This window comes from Aricia agestis, chromosome 2 (genome assembly GCF_905147365.1).
Source record: "Aricia agestis chromosome 2, ilAriAges1.1, whole genome shotgun sequence".
In the NCBI taxonomy this organism is placed as follows: domain Eukaryota; kingdom Metazoa; phylum Arthropoda; class Insecta; order Lepidoptera; family Lycaenidae; genus Aricia; species Aricia agestis.
The window spans coordinates 24,218,105-24,234,633 of record NC_056407.1 but is presented as its reverse complement, the minus strand read 5'-3'; the positions used below and the strand labels follow the sequence as shown (position 1 = coordinate 24,234,633).

The window sequence follows — 16,529 nt, the reverse complement described above, 5'->3', positions numbered from 1 at the left end:
GCGATAAGTAAAAAACCGTGTCGCCCAACAGGCGATAAGTCGCCATTCCAAATTTTTTGTAGCCGCGGAGGACCGCAAAATAGCCCAATTGGCTACTTGTCGCCCAATCTGGCAACCTTGGCGGGTACTGTATTTTGTGATATTGACTCCCCTCCCGCACCGCTACGGAAATATTATTCTGCGGCACCGCGCGCCGCGCTGCACTGACTGCAGTGACGCTTAGATAAGTTGCTGAATTATTAATTATTATTAAATCTGGTAAGTACTAATACCTGCTGATAAGTAGTTTGGCATGGTTTGTACCAGCGCAACGTTACTATTGCATATTTTTAGATTAAAAAGTAGTTATTGTAAGATAATAATAATTGTAGTAGTCAGACATACGATATCGCGGACTTTTACGTTGATATTAATGTCCTCTATAAGACTATAGTACATCACTTTGCGATAAGTAAGTATAGTCTATAATTTATAAAGCATAAGCAAGAAGGAATATTTTGGTAGATTTTTCACACAATTATTAACACTTAATAAGGTTCCCTTTTTTCTCTCATTAAATATAGCCTATATTCAGCAGAAATAGTGTGGATTAAAAAATATGCATTAATACTTCCATCGTGCATCGGCATCGTGGGTATCGCAGACACAATAGATCTTCAATTGTTATGCTGGCAGCCGGCTGCCGCTATTGGAGATTTATAGTTAAAGAAATTAATTAATTATAATAGCAATCAAAAATAATAGTCATTCAAAACTTATTTTAAAAAGTTCTAAAAATATTACTTTCGTAGTCATAACTTTTAAAGCTTTTTTGAAATTAGGATTATAATAATGAAGCACGATAGTCTATATCAAATCAATAAAGCAGCACCCGGCTGTCGCAAAACTATTGAAAATCTATTGTGTCTGCGATTCCCACGATCGAGGTAATATTTACGTGGACTCTCCGGGCGAGTCTGTGGCACTGATAATTAAATCTCTCCCCTACCGCACGCACACCCGCGCATCGCGCCTTGACGCCCAATTCGCAACGTGCAGCAGAAATCGTAATATTTTAATTTCGCCATAACATTAAAACCAAACGTCCAATTTTAATCATTCAAAGACCAAATATTATCTACATTAACTGTACTTAGTGATGAAATAATTTATTTTGATAAGGGTCAATAGCATGATTTAAATAAACGCATTTAAATATAGTCCAAAAAAAAATCTAGATTTTTTAATAAAAAAATGGTTATTGTGCCTCACTCAACATAGATAGGTATAGTGTGTCGCGGACTTTTTTGTAGATATTTAAAAGATCTATAATTACTTAGAACATTTTATGCCTCTATCTTTTATAGTTTAGGCAGCGTACGCAAAATAAGTAACTTTTCTGGTTGATTTTTTAAACCTTGCGTCCGAAAATCCCAAATATCTTACGGAACCTTATATTTTTCCAAAATAAAAATTAGCCTATGTTCAGCAGAAATAATGCAGGATTCCAATGGTAAAAGAATTTTTCAAATCGGTCCAGTAGTTTCGGAGCCTATTCGACTCAAACAAACAAACAAACAAACAAAAAATCAAATCTTTCCTCTTTATAATAGTAGTGTAGATGTAATTCTGTTGCCGTTATAACAAATACTAAAAACAAAATAAATTTAATATCACATACAACAATCATGAATTTTTTAACAATTTTTGCTTGGTATCAATAATGACAACAGGTAGCTACCTGAAATATTCACAAATTACTCAGTTTAATTATACTTCAATATTTAATAATAATATTAAAATAAAATAAAAAAAAATTGGGGAGCTCCCATACAAAAAAAAAACAAAATTTATGGCCTAATTTTGCTCTATAAGCCCGGGCGCGCACTAGCGGCCAGGCCGCGGCGGCCACCGAAAGTATGGTGTGGCCGCAGATTGCTTTGCGGCCAGGTGCGCGTCGTCTATGGCGGTTTCATACGAAGGTATCTATCTCGATGGCCGCCGCGGCTTGGCTGCTAGTGCGCGCCCGGGCTAATGGTACGGAACCCTTTGTGCGAGAGTCCGACTCGCACTTTTTATTTATTTTAGTAATATATAAATATATTATGTAGGTACGATTTACAATGAATTTTCAAAAAGCTTTACAAAAGTAAGTACGTATGCTTTGACAGTAGCTTATAATTAGGTAGCTCCTTTGTCAGTGTGCTTTTAATTATAATAAACTTTCAAACAATGATTTCAAGAATTCCAAGCTCATACAAGTTTAGGTACGAGCTTAATTATTAATTTACAACAAAGGAAGTAATGACATATTTTTGCTTTGACATCAACCACCCCTCATTATTATGTTCTCATTATCTCCGAAAATATACAGTTACTCAATCCCTAATAATAATTGGATTTTTTAAAATTCCGAAAACGAAAAACGTTTTCTTTCAATGTTTTTAATGATGTCGTATCTTCGGGTAAGTTTCGGTTTTGGCGTTCGTCCTCTAAAATGTAATCTTCATTTATAAAAGGAAGCCGACTTTTTGACAGTTGAAACGAGAGTTTCAGACATTTTTCTGGAAGTTTCAGTCTTAGTGTTTCCTGTACCGTGACTCGAGGTCCTGCTTTTTGTTTTTCGAAATATTGTAAGTATATTATAATAATGAATAATACAATTTTATAAAGGTATATGTAAGTATGTTTTGTCATTAGGTACATAAAGCATGGTAAGTATTTAATAAAGACAAGCATGGAAACGAAGTCTTAACTCTCAAGAAAACTACTATTCTTTCATATCGATTCTCAAATATCTCTCAGATACGAAAAGCAAAACTTTAAGTATCCATGATATGGAAGAAAATTTATGAAATCTTCAATAAATCCTATCTAGATTTATTAAGTTTGAAATTGGACTCTTAAAGTTCCAATCTACTTTTCGAGAGGCCGGAAAAGCGGAAAGTCAGCCTAGCAGGACCACTGATATTTCCGATGCGTTATAAATCTATAATTTTCAAGAAAAGTTTGATTTTAGATTGAATACGTTTTAGGGCCAATTTCAATAAGTTTGTTAAATTAATAAAGCTTCATTTTACTGTCTATCTATAATATTAAATATATCAGACAGTAAATAAAGCTGTATTAATTTAATAAAGTTATTTTGTTTTTGTGTTATTATATATTATCTAAATAAGAATTACTTACTCTGTTTTTGTAATTTGTCCTATGATAATATTATTATGAAAATAGGTTTCATATACAGCATGACTGGTGAGACATGATCTATACTCGGAGAGTACTCGGCACTCGATTCTCATTATAGTAGGGATGATGACAAGGTCAAAGATTAGCGAATTTTTTTAATAAAATAAAGAAATCACGGTAAAAAATAAGTGTTCCCAAAATTTCAGCTTGATAGCATTTGTATTTTTTTTATTATGCGCATTCAAAGTTGGATATTCAAGTCAAATTTTTTTTCTATTAAATTTCTTAATATTTGTATACAATTCGATAATTTATGCAATTAAAAACAACTTTTGTTATGAAACCACTTTCATAAATGCAATATTTAATATACCTGTCGAACAAAGTTGTCTCCCGATGCGTATAAACTACGAAAGACTGATGGAGCGTTTTGGGCAGGTCTTTTTTATGAGATATTGGAATTGTCATATCTTGGTAAATTTTTAGGCTATCAGAGTCATTCTTTCAACGATGTCTCTATTTTTTAAGTGTCTTTCAATTACCGATAAGAAAAAAAAATAGTCATCATGCATATTATGTAATAAAATTAGGTACTTACTTAATTTTTGATTAAATTTCCCTTTAATTAAAATATGAATCATGGACACTTAGTAAATTGCTATGCTTATAATAATATATTATGTTTTAAATCATTGTAAGTTGTAACTAATACTTTATGACGCAATTATGACGTCTAAAATCTGCAGAAAAATATTAAATGTAAAAAAGGTTGTAAGTTGTAAAAGTATATTTTAGGGTTCAGAGGGCCGCGATCGATGGCTCGATGTCAAGCGACGGCACTCTTTGATTAACGGCCGTCTTCCCCAGCCCCGTCTTACCCCGTCTTACCCTGACTTACCCCATCTCACCACCGGTGCTGATGGCTTAATTTAACGTTAACGCCTTTAAGCATTTTTACTTAAACTTGCTAGTTAATGGAATCAGGCGTTACTTTGCGGAAATCCATAGTTTAAATTTAGTTTGTTATTATTTTTAGAATATTGCTAAAAATAATAACAAACTAAATTTAAACTTAAACTTGCGTCAAACAAAACCAACGTTAATTCTCTTAGAGCACTTACAGACGATCGGCTCGTGTCGGCGGCACGCGTCGGCGGCAGTCGACGGCAGCAACGGCACGTGTCGACAGTTTTTCACGCTTGCAGTTGTGTCGTACCGCCTAAAGGTAAGCGTCCACAGGTCGGTATCGTACGCAACGGACGTCTCGCATCTAACGGATAATTTTTTCACCGTACGTCCACTGTATCGGCAGCGTACGGATTACCGACTAGCCACCGACGCGTGCTCGCGACACGTGCCCTTCGTCTGTAAGCCCTCTAAGGGTTGATTCAGAACGCAACGCGACGCGTAGATGCATTTCTAAATTAGTATGGGTTTGACAGATTCGCAAGACGTCTGACGCAATTGAAATCTGTCAAAACCATACACATTTAGAAATGCGTCTACGCGTCGCGTTGCGGTCTGAATCAACCCTTAGAAGACTTAGGGACAAATAACACCGAAATGTGCGACTTGACGTTGCGAAAACTATGGTGACGCCGATTTGACATATTAAAATGTCAAATAGTGACACGGCGTCGCATGACAGTAGTTTTGTGTCGCTATTTAGCAACCTCGCATCGTGTCACGAATCGCGATACGACTGCTTATACTTTGACTTTTTTTTGACTCATCTGATCACACCCAGTCCCCAGACGAGTCGAAAAAAATAATTGCTGGATGATCAAATACATCACAAGAACAAAACTGCTAATTGCATTATTATCTTATTAAATTGTTTTTATAGTATTAAGTGGGACGACGTAAAACATTTTAAAAGCATCTCACCTGAAAACCATATTTTCATGGGTCGGCTATATTATCCCCTAAGTGAGCCATTTGCACGGTTGCCAACTTTACTCCACCGTATTATAATTTATTACATATTAATGTATTGGAATATAATTATGACTACGTTTTGCTCAATTTATGAATCAGCTCAAATTAACTTTAAATGGGCGTCTTAATTAAAATAATATTACCTAATAACGATGGAAACCTTATATTATTCTAACATAATTTGAGTATGGTTTGGACGTGGATGAAATTGGGGATTTAATTAATTCGGCTAAACCTTACGCTTTGACGAATTTATTAAGAAGCGCGTAATTTCGATGAGTTATTTTTGTTGTATGAAGAGCACAGATTAAAAGTTACAGGTCAAGTACGACAGTATATATTATGTCTATGAGGTCAAGCATATTTAAAGGTGCTCTCACACAGCAGTTATATAACGTTACAAAACATTGTGTAACACGATAACATTTTATAACAGCGTGTAACATACGCTACAACATGTCAAGAAATAAACGGCTCTTATGTTAAAAATAAAAATAAAATAAAAATTGTGTTATTTCTGAGTAAAGGACAATGCCCAAAAAAAACCCATAGTCGATTCAAATAATTTATGTACAGCAAAGTAGAGCATAAATAGTAGATTGAAAATATGCAATTCATTTTTTTCTAAACCATAACCGAAACCGATAATTTGAAAAAATAAATCTGAGATACACAGTATACTATCTACTTCGAATCAACTAGTTATTTCCTTTGTTTTTGTGATCTTTCTCGTGAAAGCGATGTTGATAGACAGTAATGTACAATTAAATAGAAAAAAAAATCGGCCAAGTGCGAGTCGGACTCGCGCACGAAGGGTTCCGTACCGTTATAGAGCGAAAGTAGGGAAATGTGTTTTTTGTATGGGAGCCCCCCTTAATTATTTATTTTATTTTAATTTTGCGATTAAATATTAAAGTACACACATAATTAAGGATTTCGTAAAAAATCATGTGTCTACATAATATAGCCATTATAGATTAGGAGCCGAAAAGGGCAAAAAATCACGTTTTTTGTATGGGAGCCTCCCTTGAATCTTAATTTAATTTAGTTTTTAGTATCTGTTGTTACATTAGCATCAGATATACACAGTCTGTGAAGATTTCAGAAGTCTAGCTATAGCGGTTCTTGAGTAAGAGCCTGGATACAGACAGACGGACAGACATTGAAGTCTCAATAATAGTGTCCCGTTTTTACCCTTTGGGTACGGAACCCTAAAAAAGTATGTCAAATATAATATATTTTAAGAATAAACTAAATCACAAGTGGCTTCACTCTACATCCTCTATCGGTTGTATCACGGGGAGTGCTCTAAGAATTTGTTCGGAATCATACCACCTGCAACTTTTCGCCATCGCCCCACGCAAAAAATATACCATCCTCATCACTTTGATGAGTGGCTGTCTTCCACAGTGCGTTTTTTGCGTAACTTTCTGCTGCGCACTGTGAAACTCTGAAATAAACTGTCACTATATTTTCAATATGACCTGCAAACCTTCAAAGGCCGACAAGTGGCAACGTACTTGCAGCTCTTCTAATGTTGCGAGTATCCATGGGCGACAGTATAGTTGCTTTCCAACAGGTGACCCGTTTGCTCGTTTGCCCCCTTATTTTAAAACAAAAACGATCATATAACCGATATCGTGTACTTAATAATCCTAAAAAAACAGTACATATTGTATACAGATTATTTTCTATACCAAACTAACATTCTATACTGTCAGATAAAAAAGTGATAAATATATAAACATTAAATTCATGAATACATCTGTACATCTGTATTAAAAATGTTATTACTACGTACTAATCGCCACACTATCGTTTGTAGCATCGCGTCGTCCTAACTACCATAGATTCCTATAAGAAAAGTCAATTAGTTACGATCTTTTTTAAAGTACTCGGTGATTGTTTAATCCAAAAAGGACATTGTATTTGGGATACAGTATAAGTAGTCTACTATGCTACATATAAATGGTTTCAATCGATTTCGGGTTTTTGGTCCATACATTTTTGGGCATTCACCTTTGAATATTTTTTTTTCAGAATATCTACCTGATGCCTACCACCGGTTCGGGAATAACCCAGGCGAGAAGTTACCCCGGCTGTTATAATTTATATAAAAAGTTAGACAAAAATGTTATCTAATGTTATAAAACTGCTGCGTGGGAGCACCTTAAGAGCGCTATCAAACAATATTATGTTATTTTTAAGTATATTTTGAAAAATTTAGGAAAATGTGGAACAGCTGATGTGCGCTGACGGTCAATTTTGTTATTGGTCTAATGTTGCCATGGTGAATTATTGATTATGAGTGATCAGACGGTTATATGATAATTGGTACAAAGTCTTATATAAATTTTTAGTATGGGAATTAATAACTAAATATCGAAGGATGAGAATCGGGTTTCGGGGCCCTGATTCACGATGCGTAATTCGACTCTAATTCGGAAACTTCATCGCGCGACATCTATATATATAAATAGCTAGTAATAATAATCGCTCACCCCCTGGACCAATAAAAATCGCACGTAAAGTTTGCGCAGAACGGAACGGAACGGAACGAAAATAACAAATCAGGACACTAATGATCATAAACATTTAGTACTTGTACTTTGAATATTATTACAGTAGTTTCAAGCTAGTAAGCTACTGTAATATTCAAAGTTGTAATAAACATAAGTATACGATACCTCGAAGTTCTTACAACAACACGATCTTTTGTACCGAGCTCACTACAGTGAATTTGTAATGTATAAGCAATATTTATTTTCATAGATCCGTAAACGGTAAATATTATTCTATTTTACTAATAGTGATGTTGCACATACATAACCTCCGTAAGAACCTAAACGTATATAGTGGTTCTTATAATATTATGCTACGATGACAATTTGTTCGTCTACGTCTGTTTGTATCAACTATCGGCAATATAATTATTATTTCCTGCAATGTTTTGACGCTAGAGTGCAGCACCAGCAGAGTAGACAGAATGATAGAGTATGCCGGCTTAGAACTGATGTTGAAATTTTTAAATTTGACGTATTATGACGAAAATCGTCGCTAGGGTTGTTAACTTGTTAACTACGAATTTAAAACTATGACATATTCGATGGACGTGTTCCTCTTTGGTCGTATTGTTGTTTGTGTTTTGGCACATGCGATTAAAATTGTCAGAATCCAATTTTGAAATCTTTATTTTAAATATTTAAAAATAAATTATATCAGCCAGCGCGGCACATTCCGTTCATAATCCTAGTGAAACCCAACGAATTTGACAGATATTGAAACCTGTCCGTTTCTTTGCAGTCGAACTACTGGTTGTACTATGTCTGTTGTGGCACCAGCATAGATAGTAAACGAAAAGCTATGTCCGACTCTTCTTCGATTCTGATTGTTTATGAATTATTGACGATCATTCAACAAAGAAATAAAATATAATATTGAATAAGTATATCGAAAGTTCGCGTAGACCGTAGAAGTAATGATTCTGTGGCTATCTTTATGTAAACTTTGTAAATATTAGTTTGACATAGTTTTGTTATAACTTATAAGCATAAAAACCAGGTTCCAAAATAATGGCCAGTGCTTAAGACCTCATGTATTTGACGGCGTTTTGTATTGGTGTGCCAATTGCACTGGTGCACATGAAGCAATCGGGACGTATTATAAGGATAACTCAATGAAGACATGAACGTCAATGCATAGCGTATATTTTGGATCAAAATATGAACATTATGGCTACGATTGTTGACGTCATTAGCAATTTCGGAACACACCTAATCATGTAACATAATATTATCTGCTAGGTTTATCGCCTATGAACTATGAAGTACGCTCATGACAAAATAACGCCTGCCGGGCCAGCTAGTTATAATGTAAACACAGCTATAAAAAGGGTACGACTGAGTAAACCTCCATCCCGCATTCGCTCTGTTTACTCAACTGATTCTGCTAATGTGTTAAGTGGAGATTGTGAGCGGGAAACTACGCAACATGTTATTCCAAGCGTCTCAGAATATTTCCCGAGATGTGTCAGCTCTTATTTAGAGCCCTTTAAATATCCATACTAATATTGTAAACATACTATTATTACAAACGTGAAAGTGTGGCTGTCTATCTATAATTCTATATGTCTGTATCTGTGTTACCTTTTCACGCCCAGAACGCTGAACTGAAAGTATGGAGATACTTTGAGTCCCGGGAAAGGACATAGGATACTTTTTATCCCGGAAAAATGTACGGTTCCCGCGCGATAAACGAGTTTAAGCGCAACGGAGTTGCGGGCATCATCTAGTTTAAAATAACTAAAAAAAAATAGTTTCTTATTATTTTTAGCAATATTCCGCGAAATAAACTTCCACCTTTACTTACCTTACCACGGATTTGCCAACACAAGCAATAATGTTGGCAAATCCGTGCAAGTCCCCTCAAGTGGACTCTACGAACAACGTCCGTTAAGTCACTTCACGGACGTTGTTCGTAGAGTCCACATCCTGAGGATGCTCCGCTGTTGGGGCACTGGTGTTGGTACTACTAATATATATTCTGTGGTTGGGGCGAAACGCGCGTCGAGGTTTTCAACCTGTATGGTGGTGAGGGGCCTTGCACGGATTTGCCAACATTACTGCTTGTGTGGTGGTGGTGTTTGCAGGTTCTTGCATGCGAGTGTACGCATAGGCAGTGTGGGAGGAGGGAGGTGCTGTACGCATGCACTCACTCACTCATTTACTTAAAGGTGGAAGTTTATTTCGCGGAATATTGCTAAAAATAATAAAAAACTAAATTTTAAGCTATGGATTTCCGCAAAGTAACGCCTGATTCCATTAACTATTTAAAATAACTATTCCCCTATCTTGGCTAAGCTGCCATATTGGATATAGAATGACATTACGTTCGTTTTCGAGCTACTCTCAATAATTCATTTGATACCCATTAGGCCTTTACCCATATTGCAGAAGTACATTAAAAATAACAATTCCCGTATCTGGGATGAGCCGCCATATGGAATGTAGAATGACATTACATTCGTTTTCGAGTTACTTTCAATGAACTTTTTCATTTGATATCCATATTGCAGAAGTGCATTAAAAAATAACTATTCCCCTATCTTGGATGAGCCGCCATGTTGAATGTAGAATGAAATCACATTCGCTTTTGAGTTACTCTCAAAAAAAAAGCCCTTTCATTTAATATCCATATTGTAAGACTGCATAGAAAATGTATTATTTCGCCATCTTGGATAGTCGGCCATATTAGATTCAGAGTGATGTCACGTAAATATTAAATTAAATAAATTACGTTATTCGACTAGCTTTCAAAAGGCTCAATTGATCACAACGTATTGATGAAGATAACCAGAGTGTTCGTGTCGCATTAGATATATCACGTGATTGATAGCGCGAGTGTCTTCTATAAATTATCGCCTGCCATTCCCCATTAATCATCCCGCTTACTTCAGTCACCTCAGCCACAGATTACCAGTTAATATATCGCCAGAAATCAGCATAGTATTTTATTTCAGACTTTTTCCTGTGTATTATCATCGTATATAAGTACAGCTAATAAAAATTGTTGGTCCTTTGGATGGAAGATTCTAGGAATGCTTATTTGTAACAATAATTATATAAAAATAAATACTATATTACAAATTCTGCAATACCACAACCATGCGTTTAAATGTTACATTAATTGTGTCATATTTTATAGTACATACCATTATTGTTTTAAGATCACAGCTTTCTTGTGAAACTATTTTTACAGTGACTGAAAAGAAGCGATTATTATTATAGCAATAAAATAATGTTGTAGCTAAACAAATACAGAAGGCCACACGACATTTTCCGGTGCATCATAACGTATCCGACCGCAATGTGGTGAGGGCCAAATGCATGCTATTATGAGCCGAACTGGTTCCGCGCTTCTGCACTCGCGACAACAGAAATAACACGCGGGTACATGACATCACAATAAACGTAAGGTCTAAAATGGTTTGCGGTTTTAGTACACAGTAATAGAACACTGAGAGAAACACAACACAGTATGCGATGCAGTTTTAGACTTTTGTAGCTACCGGTGTCTTACTGCCGCAATCAGTTTTTGACAAGTTTTTGACATATTAACACGTTCGCTGCGTTGTGAGGCATTTATACCCCATACGCGTAAACTATCGCCCAGTGCGGAGACAATTTGCTGCAATTTCCCTCTGGTGCGGAGCTCGTATTTCATAAAGTACTAAGTGTATGAATGGAACAAATATATTATAGATGTGATGACCTACTTAAACTGTTTACAATATATAAATAAAAATATGATGAGGCGGAAAGACCACACACCGCACTGAAATAATAAAATTATTTTTCTGTGCCTCACGAGCGTAGCGTAGCGTGGCGTATCTGCCTCACGAGGGTATGAGGTGTTCCCGCCCCTCACCGCACTGTCGAATTAGCTCAGTTCCTAATATTAGGAATAGTGTTGCGCTACGCTTGCGCATGAATTAATTAATTATTGTTATATTAATATAATATTACAATGCATTATCAGAAAAAAAATTCGGCTTCTCACCGGGCTTATTTCTAAAACGATGGTTCTTTAAAATGACAATATTTCTACTTAAAAAAATATTTGATTTTGCTTTGTTTTCACTGGAAAACGGATATTATAAACGGATTGTCTTTAGTACTGGTTTCGGATAACAAGAAAGCTACAGACCGACATTTAGGGTCAATCGTTGCGCCTATCTTATTCATATTAATAATTATGTATTTTGCTTTTTTATTGAGCTACGGCATTGCTTTTATCACAGGCTTTGGCTTTCTCCTAATAACTAATCGCCTACACTAATCACCTGCGCTTATCTCTAATCAAAGTGAATACAGGCCATTAGGCAGGTAACCTACTAAGTACTAACCAACTTATAAGATATTATCTCAAAAGAAGTTATCGTATGTCACAATTTATTATTAAAATATATTCCTATACGTAAACTTCGTTTAAATATTTCTGTTATATTTGATCGAAGTACGTAAAGAATGACCTCTCAAGTAAGCCAGCTCCAATATTCAAATATTGAAATTTACAACAATTTAAAAAATTGGTATATTTCCAAATTCCAAATCACGTCAAGTATGCCAATATCAAAATATGATTAATATACCCTCACAAAATTTCTGCAAGAGTCCTCCAAAACTTCGTCCATTCCATTCAAATTCCTTTCTTTAATTTTCAAGTCGGTTCCGAAGTCAACAATCACGGGCTTCCATCCGATCGCCTGATTGGGGTTGATTAAGCGGAATTCTTCGCGAAAATCTTTTTTCAACCTCATTTTGAATGCTCCGAAAAACAGTATTATTGGCCGATTGGGTACCTCATTTTGTAAAGTTTATTTTCAAAGGTCTATATCGACCTAAAATAATAAGCAGAATTTAAACATAATTTTATGAGTGTTAAATCAAACGAAAGGAGTTATTTTTATCAGAGATGTATATAAGGTTAGTAAAGTTAACAAATGGTTCACATTTTCTGAAATAAATAAAGGATTAATTACTGATCGCTGATCAGTGGACCGGTCGTCATTATTTTAAATAATAAAAGCTAGATATACAATCTGTACTGTTTGTATGGCATGGTCAGATTAGACAGAACTATAGAGTATGCCGGCTTAGAACTGATGTTGAAATTTTTAAATTTGACGTATTATGACGAAAATCGTCGCTAGGGTTGTTAACTTGTTACCTACGAATTTAAAACTATGACATATTCGATGGACGTGTTCCTCTTTGGTCGTATTGTTGTTTGTGTTTTGGCACATGCGATTAAAATTGTCAGAATCCAATTTTGAAATATTTGTTTTTAATATTTAAAAATAAATTATATCAGCCAGCGCGAGGCACATTCCGTTCATAATCCTAGTGAAATCCGACGAATTTGACAGATATTGAAACCTGTCCGTTTCTTTGCAGTCGAACTACTGGTAGTTATGTCTATTGTGGCATGGTCATGCAAAAAATTCTAATTTTGATTACTTTGACAGCATTTTAATGTCCTATTTTTAACACCCAATTTTCAATCACCATCGCAACAAAATATAGTAAAAAATATTTTCAATTTAGCTATAATACTGGTCAGCTTGTACAAGCTTGTTAATTAAGATTAAGTAGTAAATATCTTAGTTGATTAATACCTACTAAGTGCAGTGTAATTACACAAAAGACAGAACGAATCAGTAGACCGACTTCCAACGAGGTGACAAATCGGCGCGTTGTACCACGGCCAAGTGGTAATGCTGCAAGCATGAGCTATGAACGGCTCAGCAATGCACGGCATGCACCGGTCGTGACATGCTACGTCAAACGTACAAATTTTGAGAACACTGTAATGCCCGGTTTCTAATGTGTTTTATCAGGAGTTTATCTTTTCACAAGCGTTGTTGATTGGTTAATTTTTTGACGCTAGCCAATCAAAAGCAATAGTGAAAAGATAAACTCCGGTTTAAAAAAACACATAAACTGGGCATAAGTTGGCCTACTGGTTCGTTATATATAATATTGTGGTAATTATATCCAAGGCTTTATCAAGGAATGTCAATTATCTAAAAGCCATTTATCTTTGCTGATGAGTGGTGGCTTAGTCCCTGCTTTGTTAGTTAAAAAATCTTATTTCTTAACCAAAGTAGATCGATGATTACAATATCATCCATGTATGAATTAACAGGACAAAAAGTATGTCTATCTGCTACAGTCTATTCTCATCTAAAGTGCTGTATAAAATGATTTGGATTATTATAAAGTAAGTATGAAGATACATAGAAGAATATAAGTATGGGAGCAGAAAATAATACTATTTTCAAATACGTAAAACGTATGGTTACTATATTATATGAATTTGTGTTTAAATAGATTTTCCAGTGAATTATCTCTTTATATATTTTTTTTCATTTTTAGTCCATTAAAATGTCGCGATTTTAAAAAGAGAACGTTGAAGGTGAAAAATGTTCAGCAGAGATCATTCCATCTCTGTCATCCTTAACAAGTGAAATGAGATAGCCATAAATCCATTAGGCCCAAATATATTGGGCAAATCGTATAAATGAGGCAGCGACATCCAAAACGCTGAGGTCGCAAACATAATTTTCCAACCCCTTTTCAATTACATTGGTCTATGATCCGCGCAGTTAAAGACCGCTTAACTCTCGCTGTAGTATAAATTTAATACGGTAGAGTCACTCACATCACATAATATCACAGCATCACACATCACACAGAGAGTGACTCTATCATAATTAATAATATTATAAATATAGAGTCCGTCACAGTATGATATGCATTCGTTGGCCAAATGCATACAAGCCAGGCTGGCCTAGGATGGCGTAAAACGACAGACAATGAAGGTATGGGGAGCTAGCAATGGGACAGCATAGGCTGTTAAATAAGGGTTCCGTACCGCTAAAGAGAAAAAATAGGTCAAAATTGTGTTATTTGTATGGGAGCTGCCCTTAAATATTTTTTAAAAATTTATATTATTATTAAATATTAAAGTACACTAATGACTTCGTAAAAATGTTAAGTGTCTTTTTCTTATATTAAATAAGGGGGCAAACGAGCAAACGGGTCACCTGATGGTAAGCAACTACCGTCGCCCATGGACACTCGCAACATCAGAAGAGCTGCAGGTACGTTGCCGGCCTTTTAAGAGGGAATACGCTCTTTTCTTGAAGGTTTGCAGGTCGTATCGGTCCGGAAATACTGCTGGTGACAGTTCATTCCAGAGTTTTACAGTGCGCGGCAGAATGTTACGCGAAAAACGCACTGTGGAAGACTGCCACTCATCAAGGTGATGAGGATGGTATGTTTTTCGCGTGGGACGATAGCGAAAAGTTGCAGGTGGTATGATTCCGAACAATTCCTCAGAGCACTCTCCGTGATACAACCGATAGAGGATGCAGAGTAAAGCTACATCTCGGCGTAATTCCAGGGGGTCCAAGCTGTTTGAAACATTATGGCAGTCAACAATTCGAGCAGCCATTCGTTGGATACGATCCAGAGGGAGCATTTGGTATTTTGGCGCCCCTGCCCAGAGATGAATACTCCATATTCCATATGAGGCCGAACAATATTCCATATGAGGCCGAACCTGCGCCTTGTAGAGTTGTAGGCGTTGGTCCGGGCTGAAGTACTGTCTCGCTCTGTTAAGAACACCAAGCTTCTTCGAGGCTAATTTGGCCTTACCCTCTAGATGATATCGGAACTGGACTTCGCTCAATATGTTGACGCCAAGTATCTCAATGCTAGGGGAGATGGTTAAAGATGTGCACTCGAAACGAGGATAAACGACCATTGGTGACTTTTTAGTGGTGAACGCGCAGACTTGTGTCTTGGTGGGGTTGAATTGGACTAAGTTACGTCTACCCCATTCAGAGACCTTCTCCAATGAGTTCTCCACCTTAGACACAAGTTCGTTTCGACTCTCAGTGATATTTTGCCGAGAAATATTAGGGGAGCCGGTATATACAGCATCACCTGTACTATCATCCGCATAGCAATGAATGCCGTTGGTTTGTAACATGTCATTGATATGCAGAATGAATAGAGTAGGCGATAGCACACAGCCCTGAGAGACACCAGCATTAACAGAGTTTCCGAGCATTCGCCGTCAACTACGACCTTTATGCTTCTGTCTGCTAAGAAACTAGTGACCCACTTACATAATTTCTCGGGCAGCCCGTATGATGGAAGCTTTGATAGCAGCGTTTTATGCCAAACCCGATCAAAGGCCTTCGCAATGTTCAAACTAACAGCCAATGCCTCTCCCTTCGACTCATTTGCCTGAGCCCAACGTTGAGTCAGGTATGCCAAGAGATCATCATTATTAATTACGAGCAAAAATGGGCAAAAAAAACACATTTTTGTATGGGACCCTTAAATATTAATTTTGTTTTATTTTTATTTGTTGTTATAGCGGCAACAGAAATACACAATCTGTGAAATTTTCAGAAGTCTAGATAAAGAGGTTTTTGAGATACAGCCTGGAGACAGATAGACAAACGGACAGACGGACAGACATCGAAGTCTCAGTAACAGGGTCCCGTTTTCACCCTTTGGGTACAGAACCCTAAAAAGTCATTCAGCTGTATTTCTGAAAGCAAACTCCCTTAGACAAAAAATTCTACACACGGTATACAACTTTGTTATTCGACTACCTTAAGCCAAGTATTATCACGCCTTTGTGTGCGACTCGCTCGATTGCGCTCGTTGCGAACCGTCTATTGTAATAATTATATACTGTATATCACTTATATTGTGGTTAAAGACCGCTTCACTCCCGCCTTATGTTTTATGGCTTAAACAATGAGGTATCGGCTAAATTGAGTGTTACGACTTTATCGCCTTTTCCTTGACTGCCTTTAGCTTGTAATTATGAGAAATATGGCC

At 36.1% G+C, this 16,529-nt stretch overlaps 1 long non-coding RNA gene across 1 annotated transcript; it reads right to left on the bottom strand.

Moving 5' to 3' along the window:
- Window positions 1-4,626: 4,626 nt before the first annotated feature.
- LOC121739884 lies at window positions 4,627-16,083 on the bottom strand. Its single transcript, XR_006037504.1, has 4 exons — window positions 16,072-16,083; window positions 15,618-15,622; window positions 5,342-5,347; window positions 4,627-4,700 (listed from the first exon to the last, which is right to left on the bottom strand). It is a non-coding gene; the product is annotated as an uncharacterized LOC121739884 (long non-coding RNA).
- Between the last annotated feature and the right edge of the window lie 446 nt (window positions 16,084-16,529).